The sequence below is a fragment of the Micropterus dolomieu genome, linkage group LG01 (genome assembly GCF_021292245.1).
Source record: "Micropterus dolomieu isolate WLL.071019.BEF.003 ecotype Adirondacks linkage group LG01, ASM2129224v1, whole genome shotgun sequence".
Classification (NCBI taxonomy): Eukaryota; Metazoa; Chordata; class Actinopteri; order Centrarchiformes; family Centrarchidae; genus Micropterus; species Micropterus dolomieu.
In genome coordinates, this window is record NC_060150.1 from 34,384,001 (window position 1) to 34,400,071 (window position 16,071).

General features: G+C 41.0%; 1 long non-coding RNA gene across 1 annotated transcript in view; it reads right to left on the reverse strand.

Annotated features, from left to right (window-relative positions):
* Positions 1–13,467: 13,467 nt before the first annotated feature.
* The window catches only part of LOC123983060, an 8,697-nt gene continuing 6,093 nt past the window's right edge, over positions 13,468–16,071 (reverse strand). The window contains exon 5 of the long non-coding RNA XR_006828111.1: positions 13,468–13,517. This is a non-coding gene — a long non-coding RNA (uncharacterized LOC123983060). The remainder of the gene's footprint in view (positions 13,518–16,071) is intronic.

Below are 16,071 nucleotides of genomic sequence, written 5' to 3' on the forward strand. Positions count from 1 at the left end.
ATTTACCTGTGCACGACTCCAGCAGCCATGTTTTCAAAGCACCCCATGATGCCTCTTTTCTCCGTCTCCCCTCCTCTGTCACAAATCATTTTCATTCCACACACACGTGCGTATATTTTCCCCTGTCTGTCTTCTCCTCTCACCGGAGTGTAATTTGTGCATATCACTGTTGCTTCACTGCATGGTTCTTCAGCTCCTCTGCATGGATGAACTCCTATCAGATTAAACTGGCATTCACTGATTCTGACCTCCCTGCCCCTCCCCTGCACATAGCACCCCACACACGGATCCCTAGGGTCCACATCCCCCCACTCCCCGCCACCCCGCTCTTTGCCAACACCTCTTCTTCTATCCTTCTTTTGACATTTCGGCTCCTTCTGTCATCTGAGAAGTCCCGCTGAGTGCTGAGGTGCTTCAGTGGCACAAGGGGGGCTGCAAAAATTCCTGCAGGCCCCTATGTATGCATTCACAAAGGTCCTGAATATTTTCAGATTTTGCAAAGATATCGCAGCATTGCCACTGAGAAGGGGAGTTTAAATTGTACTCCAGCGTGAATAATATCACAAAATGCTGCGTTGTAGGTTTTTCTCAAGTTCCCTTTCTTCATAAGATTATGTACTCATACGCAACAGGGTGTGAAAAGCATTTGAAATACAGAAGGTGTACATTTACAATCACAAAAACCTTTTTGTTGTTTTTTTTTTTTTGCAATGCTCCTGAGTGTATTGCATGTTTCATCTTTACTCATTTTGACCCCAGCTAAAACTTGATAAAGTTAGTTTTTATTTCTCCGTAATGTATTCAGCCAGGATTCTTGGGGAACTGTATATGTTTTTCTCCTCCTTTCCCTTCCTCTCTCTTTCACTGTGAGCGTGCGGAGCTGCGTGTCAGATCTGTGGGATGCCTGTAGGCTGCTCCCAAGAGAGGCACGGTGCGCTCATCCAACACAAACAGGGTCACAAAACAACGACTCAGCCACTTGCGCAGAGTTTACTTCAAATTATCCCAACTCTTGTGTAAGTACATCGCAGCCAATCAAGCTGATCTCACGTCAGACAATGAGCTGACGATGTGAGACAGAAGCTGAGGTGATGCCAAAGGTAGAAACTGAAACAGATTGCATGAAAGAGATTTGAGGACTCTTTTTTTTCTCTAGTTATTTTAAAATAATGTCTGCACACGGAGTGAGCCAACTGAGAAACAAACTGTTAAATACTCCTGTAAATAACAAGATGATCTTTTTTTTCCTTGCTCGTTGTAGCGTCTGGTCCAATAAAGTGTTCTGATTCCAGAGCTTTGATTTTCTGGTGGTCTAATCCATGCTTGGGCCAGTCATCATTGCTAACAGGCGAACGTACCGGGGGCTCACTGGGCCTTCTGAGCGTTGCGGAAAGCTGCGATAAGCAGAATTAGCAGCGCAATTAATATTCCAGCCATATTTTCCAGGGAGGAAGCAGAGGCCACAGCAGCTGCTCCCATATGCAGACCTTGCTGTTATGACCGTGGGGGCGATGTCAGACACCCTACCCCCCACCACCACTACCACACCTCACTTCACCCCCCTTCTTTCTCATCCCCCAGTAGCCAACCTCTCCTCTCCCTCCCTCCCTATCCCACTTTCACCTTAACATCTGCGATCTCTTCCCCCTCGTTTGCATTTTAGCCTCCACCTATTGTTTTTTCCCCCCTCTTACTCTGTCTCACTTCTTCTGTATTTCTCTCAGAATGTATGGCGTGGGCATCCTAATGGTTTAGTGAGTAGCAGGGACCGCCCTTCAACTCTGCGTGTGCCTCTGTGTCAGCAGGCATCTGCCTTGTTCTAGTGCCCTTGAGCAAGTCAGTGAGTGCTCCATGGGGGAATCCCCAGTATTGCTGACGAAGATGAGCATCATGACCGCATTTCCAGTTCTTCTTCTGCCTCCAAATACTGTATGGTGCAATGCTCCGCATTTGTATAGCGCCTTTCTAGTCTTTTCGACCGCTCAAAGCGCTTTTACACTACATTTTCATTTTTTTTATTTTACACTACATCTGCATTCACAATTCGCACACTGAGCCTTAGTGCTCAAACAAATTCGGGGTTCTGTATCTGTAACCCACTTCAACATGCAGCCCGGAGGTGCCTGGGATTGAACCCCCCACCTTCTGATTAACGGGCAACCCGCTCTAACTCCTGAATGTCCATGAATTGAAAAAGGCCGGCAAATTAATTCTCCTGCTAAAAATTAATTAATTAGAGAAATCATCTGTAAATGAAAAGTTTGTTTTAAATATGTTTCACCAGCAGCAGATCAAATCCTTGTGGTCCCGGGAGGCCTATATTTGGGCGTATCACCAGCTGAGAGGGAAGCTGAGAAGGATTTATATATTTTTTAAAATGATTTTCTTTTACTTTCATCCCTTTCGAAGTGTTGTCTGATCTGCACCAATTTCATCTTAATATAAACCTGTACACTGCACACCTAGCACAGTGTTTACCTATGGGATCGCCCTGACCTCCAGTGTTTCCCTGTCCTGTGACGCTGAAAGTTTGAAAATGACAGCAGCTCAGGCCTGACAGAAATGCACTGTGGGTAAAATTTCATATGACGTGCCAATTCGGAGCAGGTTTTGAGTACTTAGTCTGTTGGCACTGGAAAAGGGACTAAATGATGTACACTAAAACGATCCAGAATGATATCAACAATGCAATTACTGTATGATTTCCTCTCGGTATATATGGTGAAGTCAACCCAATTTCCTATACTGTAGTATCTATATTATCGTCAGTGTCCAGTGAAAACCATGTATATCCAAATTTGGTGATTTACCGTTATTGAAGTGTGAAGCCTATTAAATTATCTGAAAAATGCATTGTCACATGCATTGTCACAAAACAAAAAAAAATAGTTCTTGACATGGTTTTCACTGGACACTGATGATAATATAAATACTATGGTATGGTGTTGGGACACAGTATATGTTACTTGATAAACATGTGATACCAAGTAGTGTTATTCGATTATAAAAAGATAGTGGAAAGAGAAATATTAAAAGTAATTTATACACTAATGACTGACTTTTTCTATTTTTAGTTGTTAGTTTAGTTGTTTGTTATTTTGCTGATGCTATTATGTACAGAAAAGTTGTTTGTTGTATTTTCTTACACAGTTAATATAATATTTACTAATTCAGTTTGTTTAATTTGCCCCTTTTAGGGTATCTGTTTATACATGGGCCCCATGTAATACTTAATTAATTGCATTAATACAAAGCATTGGCTTTATATGTGTGTGTGTGTGTGTGTGTGTGTGTGTGTTTAGTTTGTACCCAATTATCTAGGTTACCCACCCTCAACATAGTTGGAGTTATCAGGGCTCACTCCTCTAAATATAGAAGCTGTCATTTACTGCCATTCATTTTTGTACAGGCATTGAACTTTCTCAAGTGGGATAATACATCACAATCTGTGTGAAGTCATAATTTCATTTCATCTCTGTTTTACTGTTATGCTTTTGTGACTAAGATGAGTGTTTTCTTGTCAGTGCACACATTACATTACACTCTGCTTACTGTCAATCACCTGACGCCCACAGGAAAGAATGGATGCCTCCACCAGGAAATAATCCCTAAAAAAAAAACAGTTTGCCTTACAAACTATCCATGTCTTCTTATTCTGGATGTCTTTGTCAGCAGGTAATATGAGGATAGCTTTGACACTGTAAAGTTTGTAAATCAAAAATGAGCAAAGAACATGAACAAAGAAACAAGGAAATGCTAAAAAAAAATGTAATAACATATTGCATGTGTTGAAGCATAAACGAGGTGCAGGCTGTAAATGGGCCATAACTGTAAATGACACCAATATTCTCATTTAAACCTATTCTTTTCTGTCCATTACACCTGTCCTCATTTTCACACCCACGCTTAATCCCTTATATGTCACTACAGCTGCAATTACCTGATCCCAGCCCTTCAAAAAAAAAAAGAATACTTCTGTCATCTTCACGGCAAAAATTGGCTACTACTTAAATGTGCACATGCACACATCAGCTACTGTACCTGTAAGTGCAGGTGCATCCATGTTTGATACATGACAGTGAATGTATACACATTTGCAACCGCAGTTTCTGTGGGTCATGGATTAACAAGAAGGGCTGGCATAGCAAAGTCGGGAGGAGAGTGTAATTGTGGGCGTAGTGTGGCTGTTCCCTGACATGTAGTCACACCTGGGTGGCTGGCAGCGCGGTGAGGAGGAGTGGATCCCCCACAGTCCTAGTTATTGGTATGCTGGAATACTGCAGTGTTACAGTGAGAGGAGAGAACAAGGAGGCTGTGGAGCGCATAGAAAGGGAGCATGTTCCTCTCCTGCACTGTGAGGTAAAGCGAGAGGGGGAGACAGAGAGGAGCTTTGCCGGCCAAACAAGACATGTGTCACAGTCTGAGGAGCAGTGACACGCTTCCCCTCAATCTCTAGCCCAGGCGAGGTTTCATCAGACCACATTCAGGTTGTGACTGTCAGTATTAAGCTGCGTGTTTATTTTACAATACACAAAAATGTATGCGCTGCATACAATCTGCAGCAAAGAACTTTTCACCTTGTAGACACCCAGACAAACAACAGATCCTGTAATTGCGTGGCACAGGTGTTAAAAAGTTTAAGGTGTTTGGGAAACTTTTTAGTGTACATAGCGGTGTGAGTGCAGGAAGTGAATCCATATGCTTTACTTTTCTATGCTAATTCAGAGAGAAAGGAAGGGAGCAGGTCCTGCGCCGGTATTGAGTGCACTGTAAATCAAATTCAGAAAGTTCAAAGAAAGATTTGCCGTGTCCCGGGGAGAAGGGGAAATACTCGCTCATATACCAGGGGATCAGTGTGAGATCATTGGGTATCGGCGCTGTCCAAATATGCACAGAGGCATCGATGCGACTGACGACTCTGAATTCTTACTCAGGAGGAGGAGGAGGAGGAGGGCTTGATTTTATTGTTCATTTAAAGTCATGTTAGAGACAGGCAATCTTTACACTGCAAGCATACAAATGGCAGATTTGCTGACAGAGGTTAAACTTCAGCTCTTGGGTTATCCACAGGTCATAAATTTGTAATACCAGCGAGGAGGGTGTGCTTTGTTTTGGGCTTTTCTTAAAAATACATTTCTCTTGGGCGACTTTCAAGAAAAATTTCAACACATCAAACGGTAACAATAATGGACCTGAACAGCTCCTCCTGCCTCCCGCGGACGCCTCGCAAAGCATCAGTGAGTGTTTGCACTTTTTTTAAACAATCCTTATTAATGAACAAGTTACATTTTGTTGAGTTAATCAGAAATTGCTCAAGAGAAAAGAAAAATTATTGTGCTTTATAAATACTGTAACAACTTAGTGTCCATTTAAATGGTAAAAAGCATTCAAAAGGGCTACAGCATGTGCTTTTATCCTTTCATGACATTAGATGCTGTACCGTGTATGTGTATATTGTGTAGTGCTGTGCAGTTTCCTATACAAGAAAAAGTAAAGAAAATCTGTAAATATGTCTGATAACTAATCTATTTTATCTGCTACCAAGAGAGAACAGAAAATAAAAGAATGTTTTGGCTATAATGGTCCTCTGGTGTTTCCTCTGTCAGGGCCTGACTGCTTACATCACCTCACTATGATTAAATGTAAAATCAACAGGGTCAATATGAGTGATAAATTATGTGTTGCATTCAAATAGCACATAAATAACATACAAACTATGTTTATTTATTTATATTTTTTCCTATATAAATGTTCTCATGGCCATAAATTCTTCCTCTTTTCTTCATCAAAAATAATCTATAAATATGTCTTATCAATATGTTGACTTTAGGACATAGCATATGCCACTATATGAAAAGGTTTAAGAGAAATCACCACCTTGGGCTTCGGTTCTGTCAAACCAGCTCTGAGCGGAGGTGGAATGACAGCTTTATTTCCCCTGTTTCCATAACATTTTGCAGTTTAATTAAGCTAACAAACTGCATATATTGTGATGCCTTGGCTGTACGTGCCGTTTTTTTCTGGTTTGAGTGAATTACAAATGGATCTTCTCTCTTCTAAGGACTTAAGCAGGGAGCTGCCTCAAACAGACTGTCAGAAGCTCGCACCGAGTGACTCCGGGCCCAAATCTGGAGCAAGAAGTGAAGGTTTGCAGAGTGAAGCTGAGCGACAGCAGAGAGCGAGCTCTTTGACAGTGGATCAAAGATGAGTGGGAGGTCAAAGTGTACAGCTGGTGGGGATGAGGAGAGCACAAAACGCAGTGGGGAGATGGGCTCACATGCCAGTCACAAGCATATTGCGGAAAGTCGCACACACAGTCTCTTACTTTCACACGCACATTTATAATTGTGTCCATATGACCCTCGTCCTGCACATATCATACCCAGAAATTAAATGCTATTCAGTTAAATATACTTTTAAAATGTCAGCGCTGAGTGGCTCATACAGACCAACCTTAACAGCTATGCAAAGGTTTTAATTTCACACTCAGAAAGGGAGAAGCGCTTTCATCATTGTAGCTCCAGTCTGCTCAGTCTGGCTCCCCATTGCAAGCTAACAAATTAGACCTCCAAGATGAGATGAGGGATCTTTCATATTACAGCTAATAGTGACAAATGAGACTGGGTGATAGCTACAGCACATCTATAAATGTGTGGCAGTTTCTTTTTGGCAAATGCCATTAGAATCCGCCAGTTTGCCATGCTTATCAAAATTATGGACCGTTTCTTTTTTTTCCTGTTAGAAACTGAAGAGACATTAGTCTTGTGACTTCAGAATCAAAAGACCAAGGGAAAAAAAGATCTGCTTTTTATTCTTCTTTTTGGTCACTAATTGCACTTGGTTCTGAGCCGCTGCCTCTTTCCTCCTGTCAGGGATGTTAGCGGAATATTTGGAGTGAAATGTTGACGGAGTCAACATAGGAGGGAGCTAAATATAAAATGGCTGGTGTTATGCTAATGGCTGCCACTGAATAATTCAAGCATGGATGATAATAAAAATGGGGAAAGAGAGGACCTGTCGAGCCACACTACCGCATGTGTCATGGCAGGGCACTAATTTGCTGTCAACCCCCATGCCCCCCCCCCCCCCCCCACACACACACACACACACCTTACAGTTCAGCTGTGAAGATTAGTAAATGTTTTGTCTGTCTCTGGGCTGAGTGTAAATAGTCTGGAGCAGATAAGGGTATAGGGAGCTGGTTTGCCGGGCTCTGGCAGGCAAGGGAATTTGGCTCAGGCTAGTTGGTTTGCTCGATGCTCCCTGTCATGTGTTCTCAGGAGAGGCTAAGGCAGAGGCTGGGTGGAGGAGTATAAGCTTGCCTCCTCCCTGCACACTACAGGCCATCAGGGCCAACACACAGGGGTGAAGACCATGTCAAAAGGCAAAAAAAGAAAAAAAAAGACAGGGGCTGGTTGCCAAATTGGTATAGGGCTCTTTCTTTCTTGGACTTGTCTCACAATCGCCTTTCCCTGTTTTTGCCATCACTGTGCAGCACCCCTCCTGTCACCCTCCCATTCCTCCACCCCTTACTTGGCTCTCAGCAATCACTCTCTTTTCTCTTTTAAATGAGTGGATACCTTCCAAACACTCGCTGCATCACACTGCATCATCCCCTTCCAGAAATAGTCACATGTGATACATGCACAGACTCCTCTACGCACGATACATCATTTACATGTACACGAATACACAAAGTGCAGATGCACACTCAAACACATACCCACCTTCTTCTGCTGGCGTGTGAGATGCAAGCTTGACTGCTTCGGTGTTAACTGTAATTAATATCACATGTGAGTTAAGAGCGGTAAAGCATGTTGCCAGCTGACGTGTAAACGTGTGGCTTAAAGGTGTATAATGATGTGACAAAGCCGACTGTAGCCAGCAACTTTATGTTTATTTTTGTTCTTTTGCTGCCTTTGCATAATATGTGTTGGATCCAGCGCCATGCACTGTCATTAGCTGCATCCAGCTCCTCCCCTGGTTTTTCTGCAGTATCCCTGTCCTGGGAATGGTCTCACACTATTTAGCACTGTCCCCAGGTATTGCTACCATACTTCCTTCTGCTTACTCCGGATGCTCCCATAAATAAAGTCCTCTCTTCCTGGCATAATACATCTTAATTCCCAGCTTTCCACGAGGCATGCTGTGGCCATTTCGCCGGCTCTGCGCTTAGCTGTAGTGAGCTTCCTGCGCCGGATGCAAAAATGCAAACGTTTCACCCTTTCACTTACTTTCAATTTAATGTTAATGATGTTGTTCCACATAGAGGCATGGGGATGAAAGATGTGTGGAAAGTCATCCTTAATGAGTACTCATAAATAGCCTTTGTGAGTTCATTTAAAATATTTGAGAAAAAGGCCATAACAGCAAAGTCACTTTCTTATTATTGATAATCACAATTTTATGGTATGTGATAAACATAGTAATGGTTATAAATGCCACCAATATTTATATCTCCATTAGCAAATACAAGTAACACCAGCTCAAAATGCAAAAACACAATGGTCATTTGCATACAAGGTTGAAGACCACCAAAGAGCCACAGGAAGCAGCTCAACATCCAGCTTTTTAAAAAAAACATGCTCGCAGGAAATACACACAGGAATCATCGGCTGGATCTCACAAACAAGGTATGATCTTATATAATATTTTTGTCTAGACTGTATTCACCATCGTTGTCATGGTGGTGACAAATAACGTCTGATCCATTTCTCTGTCAACTCATTAGGGCCATCTGCTCCACTAAAACTTAGAATGGGTGAAAAGTTGCGTCTGACTTAAATGAAATAAGTGAAATATTTCACAATGATGAGTCTAGGTTCTTCCTCACATCCTCCTCTGGCACAGCTTTGTCATTGTTTTACATTATGCTACGTCCTGAGGGCATTTCATGGAGATAAAAAAGAAATATGCAATGCAAGTTGAATGTTAGTTCATTATTTAGTAACATTGATTCCTGAATTATAATACATGTTATGGTAGATTCTGCAGGGATAATGATATAAATATAGAAAACATGGCATGATTTGCATAAGATTGCATTTCAGATACAAGCATCTTAGGAAATTAATTATGAGAAGCCAAAAGCCACAGAAAATGCAGCCATTAATTCCTCCTGATTTTGCCTTTTTATTATCTGAAAACAAATGACAGGGCTGAATCACGAAGTGAAAGAGTTGTATTTGTTCTGCATGTTCCACATTAAATATTGCTGTGGACGCAGCGGCTTACATCACAATGTCGCTGAATGTCTTTTAAATGTTTAAGCGAAATGCGCAAGACTTTAATGTGTCAGCTGAGAAGAATATCAGTTTCCAAACAATTTCTTCCAGAGAAAGTGCAGTGCAGAGATATCTATTAGATGCTCTGCATACATAAAAAAAAATGTGTCTTGTAAAAAGGTCTATGCCTGTTACATCTGTATGTGGGCAGGAAAATATTACGAGGTGTTAAATTTAAGTGTGAGAAAATACATTGCGAAGCTGGAGGAGCGATGCAGACTAAATACTGTAGCTGATGGTGATGATGCCTGTGAAATAGTTGGCAAACCCTGTCAGATATGTGAGAGAGATTGCCCTTGAAAACTAGCTTTGTCTGATGCAACAGCCAACTCATAGTCTGTGTCAAGAGCCATTTTGAATCCGCAGCTCTGCAAATATGTTTAATAATCGTAGTCCTCTGCTGTCCTCTGTTTTTGAAGTTTGACTTTTTTTTCTCCAACAAAATGTATCATTCCTTTGTTGTTTTTTGTCGTTTAGCTTCTCTTTAAAAATCAAGCCGGTCTCAGCTTTTTTTGTCAGGGGTTTTGTTCCTCCAAAACAGATTTTTCTGGTACTACCCTAATGAGACCTTCTCACCGTTTCCATGGAGACAGTCACAAAACTGTCAAGTTCCCACTCTTTCAAAATTTTGTGGGGGGTGTTGTGCAACTGTCAGAGACACGTTTTCAAACGGCTCATCGTTGCTTTCAAAAGGTGAACCGTTTCGGTGAATTCAGCCAGTTTGTGAATTCTTTCATCAAAACACACAGCATCACTGTGTCGAAGAATGCCAGCGCACAGATTGTTAGCAAATAAATAAAACACACAAGCAGCTGAGCCGTTGTCAACTTGTCGGTTGGCTTTCTGCAAATCTTCCTGTTGCTTACACTGCAGAATGTGACTGTTAAATGAAAAAAAACCCTGCTAAACGTTACAATTAACATGCCAGTATAGTAATACTGTGAGTCAATTTCTACAACAAATTTTCTGACATTAAGTGGAACTTCTCCTTTATGGATTAGATGACAAGAAACATATTTTTTAAAGATCTCCCACACCATCAACTGGCCCCAAATTAGATTTCTTTTTAAAAGAAATTGCTATGCCAACCTTCACTGACATCAGTAGGGCACGCAGCATTTTGATTTGTACCATTGCCCTGCAAGAAGTTAAATGTGACCAAAGAGGACACTGAAGGATTGAAGAACATCAAAGTCTAACACATACTAGCCTTCTGTAGAGAGATGACGCGCGTGTGTGTGTGTGTGTGTGTGTGTGTGTGTGTGTGTGTGTGCGTGTCTCGGTGCTCCTCGGTCTGACCTCAGGGTGTAAATGCATCCTATGGTCCCGTACAGCATGTACAGCCTGCAGATGAGCCCTGTCAAACCACACCTGTGTACCTGTCACTTTCTGCCGGGGCGCTTGGCTTGGCTGGGAAACATAAAATGAGGCACAAAAGAGAAAGATCTTACAGTCTCGCTTTCACACACACACACACACACACAGCTATGCTTACAGGAATACACTCAGGAATACACGCAAAGACACACACAAGCAACCACTCACACTCTGTTAAATAAACACACAACACGCATGGAGGACTCAAATTCGTCTTAAACACACTCATATCATTTTATCTATATTGTTTTTCCCTTCTTCTTCTGCACAGTTTCTTATTTTCCATAAATGTCCTCATTTCTGTTCACACATATTTTGGCGCACTGAACTGTGTGAGAGACGGTCCCTTCTCCTCAAGCAGATCCAGACGTCAATCAGACAGCACATGGCATTCCTCCCTGTGAGTGACAGGCGATGCAGATGCACATTTTAGAGAGACAAGCCGGAGCGAAACAGCACTGCTGGCAAAACAATGCGGACAGGAGAGAAGCAGGGCCGCCCCGCTGCATTTATTAAACAAGACAGGGACACGGACCACAATGAGCGGAGATCAGTTCAACATGGCAACGTAGCATCCACAGCGCTGTAGTACAACATACAGTATGTAATGTTATTCAAGACCTGTCTGTGCAGTGTAAAAGCACAAGTGAGCAATGTACTCATCACATTTCCTGAGCAGAAGTCTATATTTTAAGTTGTTTCCACTGTGGCGTTTTGCCCTGGCAATTGTTCAAGGTTATTTAATGCCACCGACTGACACTATATCACTGGAATAAACAGGGTTTCTGAGGCTCTGCGGGGTGAATGATGTGGTCAGAGTGTGAGGTTAGTAGTCAGACCTTGTCCTATTTGCTAAAGGCTACTGCGGAGAAAGTGAAGGAGCATGAGGAGGGGGGAAGAAATGAGGATGAGCGTAAGATTAGCCAGCGCCTGTCTGCGGGCGGCAGGCCACGGGGCAGGTGAGAGGTGAGAGGCAGTGAAGCGAGGGCAGAGTGGGGGGGTAACGGCTGACTCAGAGAACCCACGGCATCCAGCCCCCTCCTCTCCATATCCCTCCAGCAAATACCCATGTACTGTATTCACGCATATATGAAAACAGTATGTTTTTAAAGAGGACCCAGGACTGCTGTCCATCACTCATTAAGACATATAATGGAAAGTCATTGTAAAGTGAATCACCTACTGTATCCTCTCCCGGCTTTGCCAACCAAAATGTGTCTAAAAATATAATGGGTGTCTCACCGGGAATTCAAATGCCTGTTTCCCCTCAGAATAATTCTATTTTTGTTTTTCCTCTCTCCTCCTGTCTGTCTCTCCCGCTCTTCAGTTGACTGAATAATCTACTGGCATTTCAGGCGAAGTGAAATGTCAAGGTCATTCGACTTTGTCTATCTAGAATTACTGATCTGGGTGTCATCTTTTCTCTCTGCATGTGAGAAACTGTGCCCTTTTTTTCTTTCTTCTTTATCTTTTTTTAATCATAAAAAGAAAAGATTAATGAGATAATCCAGATGAATGCATATGTATTGTTCCCCCACTAGTCAGAGTGGCTTTGAGACAGACAGAGAAACAGCGGAGTCATGTCTGGGAGCTGAGTTTGTTGGAAGCGGGCTTTGTTTGGGATTTGTAAATGCTAGTGGGATGCCAATAATGGGACCTGGGAGAACGTGATCCTGTATCATTCTTCATAATCTGCATATATCATAAAGAATGGAGGTCTCATCATCTACCCACAGGTTTAATATGTGATGGATATGTGTGAGCAGCCTCATGCAGTCCATTTTTCAGACAAGATATTCCCAGTGAAGTTATGAATATTAAGAAAAAAAATTCAGCACAGGCTTTAAACACAGCTTCTTTTTAATTTAGCTGAGTTTTTGCAGTTTAACTGCAGGGTGAAAAGGTTACCATTTTTATTGTACTCTGTGTGTTTTAAATATGCTTTCCAAACTCCGAAGTTCCATAAACATGCCAAGCCATGCCCCTCCAGCTCCCTCTGGGACATTAAAGGCATATTTACCTGAACTGCAGCCCTCTAAGTGCCCCGATCATTCCCTGTGTCACAAGCAATCCACCAAGGCCACCGTGTGTTTAATTAAAAAGACAAGGTTTACCCAAGAATATATCCCTCCAGCATTCCACATACATTTCAATGAGATGCATCTTATTTCTGTGGCAAAGGGAGAGTGATGGAATTTCAAATGGCAGCATAATTATGGTGTGCTTTTCCTTCTGACAGAAAATCAGTAGCTGGTCCTCCAGGTGGAGTAAGCTTGGCTGAGCGGGGCTGATTAGAGGCAATCAGAAGAGAGAATACACCTTTAACAACATTGATGCCGGAGCTCTGAGAGGAGCTTTATTAGCATGCGTCTTAGCTATGGGCCATGTAGATCACTGTATTTGTTTCAGGGAAACAGTTTAACAGTCAATTATACAGCAACAGTTAGGGAAAATATTGTTACGCTTTGCTCCTTTGATTTCACAAATTCTTCTTGCCTTTGATAAATGGCACCTCACCTTGACAGTCCCAATTACGAATTACAAGCAGATAAACAAAGACGACCACTGTAACACTTGTGGAGCATTATTAGTCTCTGCAACAACAAAAAAACAACAACACTGAAACTGAAGAAAAGTAGCAGCCTTTTTGAGTTAACTGAGCAACTGTAGTAGTACGTGGTAAGTTCAACTCATTTTTTAATTAACTGAAATGCAAAACTGAGTGGTGGCACGGTGGTGCGGTGGTTAGCACTGTCGCCTCACAGCAAGAAGGTTGTGGGTTTAAACCCCGGTTGCCCCAGCCTTTCTGTGTGGAGTTTGCATGTTCTCCCCGTGTCTGCGTGGGTTCTCTCCACACTGTAAAAAAAAAAAATCGTAAAATTACAGTAAAAAGTCTGGCAGCAAAGTTGCCAACCACATACCGTCAAATTACAGTAAAGGACCTTAAATTATTTTACAGAAAAATTTTGTTTTTGAAAACAGATATTTACCGTAAACATTTTCTGTATTTTTACAGTCAAACTGCAGTTAAAAGAAAAAAAAATCTCATTAAAAAATTCTCTGTTGAATGGTAAATGAATGTCTAAATCTGTATAAAAACCTAAAAATATTGCAGAAATACCTTAAAATTACATAATTAAAAAGAAGACTGCTGTTTTAATACAGTATTATTTGGTATATTTTTAAGATAATCCAATCTATCTACAAGAACTCCTTGTCAAAGTAAAGACTTTTCTATGTAAAGCAAACAGAAAATGTTGTAAATTTACCTTCAGATACCCTAATTTAAAGCCCAATACCAGTATATTAATAGATTTAAACTTTTATTTTATGCCATTATACAATCCATTTACAGTAAATTCCTGTTAAATATTGGTTTTATCCTGTACAAAAAACCAAGATCATGTAATATTAAGTTACAGAAACATAATTTTAACAGTTATTGCTTTATATAAACATTATTTGACAGTAATTACAGACATATCTCCAATAAATTTACAAGCTTTTACCATTAATGTATGTGGGTTTACTTTATATAAACATTATTTGACAGTAATTACAAGCAACTTCCCAATATATCTACATACGTTTACCATTAATATATGGGGGTTACCTTATATAACCAATACTTGACAGTAACTACAAACACATCTCCAATAACTTTACATGCTTTTACTATTAATGTATGAGGGTTTACTTTATATAAACATTGTTTTATAGTAATTAAAATCAACTTTTCAATATATCAACATGACATTTACTCATTAATGTATAGTTTCACTTTATATAGACATTAATAGACAGTAATTACAAGCAATTCTCCAATATATGTAAAAATATACATTTATTTTATGTAAACAATATTTGATAGCAATTACAAGCAACTGTCCAATACATGTACAGACCTTTTACATTACTGCATGGGGTTTACTTTATATAAACATAATTTGACAGTAATAACAAGGAACTCCTATACATCTACAGACTTTTCTCATTTTTTGACAGTAATTACAAGCAACATTCCAGTTTATGTGCACACGTTCCCTATTAGTATATGGTGTTTTGAATGTACAAAAACCAGAAGGTCTATGTTAAAGCATTTGCATCAACAACTTTTTCACTAAATACATACATTTTTCAGACATTTTACAACAATGTCCCATCCAAATACAAGTCATTATTTGTTTTTTCTGTTTTAAAACCAAAACAGAAAACAAAGCAGCTGTGTTTTGTTCTATATAGGACCGGTGTTGCATCCCTACTGGTTTTCAAGCTAACTGGCTGCTGTACACATGCCGCTGTTGTCTGCGTCGGGCTTCATCCAAAAGGGAACGATCACCGACCATCCACAGTGCACCAGGTTGCTCCTGCGACCTCCTCTCCCTCTCCTCACCCTCTCCAGTAAACCTACCATGGGTTGGGTTGCCAGTGGAACCGGCGCACTGGACGGTCAGTGGTCATTCCCTCTGGCTGGATGCTCCTGATTTTACGCATAGCCTAATCCATGTGTTACTACAGCTGGCGGCTCTCCGCAGCGTCTCGCAACTTTCTAAATTCTTCCATCTCGCGAAGAAAATAAAGGTCAGGTCGAAACAGTGTATAAAGGCTGAACGACAATTACCCATTACCCAAAACATTTTAATGCATGTATGATTTGTTAATATACAGTTTGATAAATTAACTAATAACCAGGGCTCGAGACTAACCCTGTTGTCCTGGGGACGATAGAAAATATGTTTGGGACAAAGAAAAATATTCTGTAGGACGCCTCTAGGACGAAAGGGATTGTGGAGGCTTATGTGTTTATTTATTAAAATTACTTAGCAAATGACAAACTGAACCGACCGAGCGCTGACGACAACAGAGGTCGTCTTCTCACGTTGTTACTACAGTCACGCCAGACTCACACAGGAGGCTGGCTGCTCACCTGTTCCTGCGGTACAGATCCATTATTCTCTCAGGCTTGCTGACCTCTCAATCGCGCTGTGTAGGTTAGTTTTAAGCGCCACACATGAATCTTCTCACGCAGTGAAAAAAAAATCTATATTCTGATAACGTCGACTAGCGGCGATAATCAACTCCACCCAGTTGATGCAACTTGGCACATGTCTGCCTGATTGGCAGTGTTAGTTTCATTTTTTAGGCTACCTCCTATGAAGTGCAGTGCACTTGTCTCATTCAGAAGGCTACAGTCTGAAGGGAAGCACAGCAGAGTACCTATTGGTCAGGTAGACTTAAATATTATGAATTCCTATTAAATAATGACGTTAATCTCATAATACAATTTTTTTCTGGACATATAAGAGACGGATGTGTATAAAGCTAGTCTGGAGCCCTGACTAATAACAATTCATAGTTGTCAGTACCATTGGATGTACTGACAACTACTGAATCACTGAATTAATTTGAT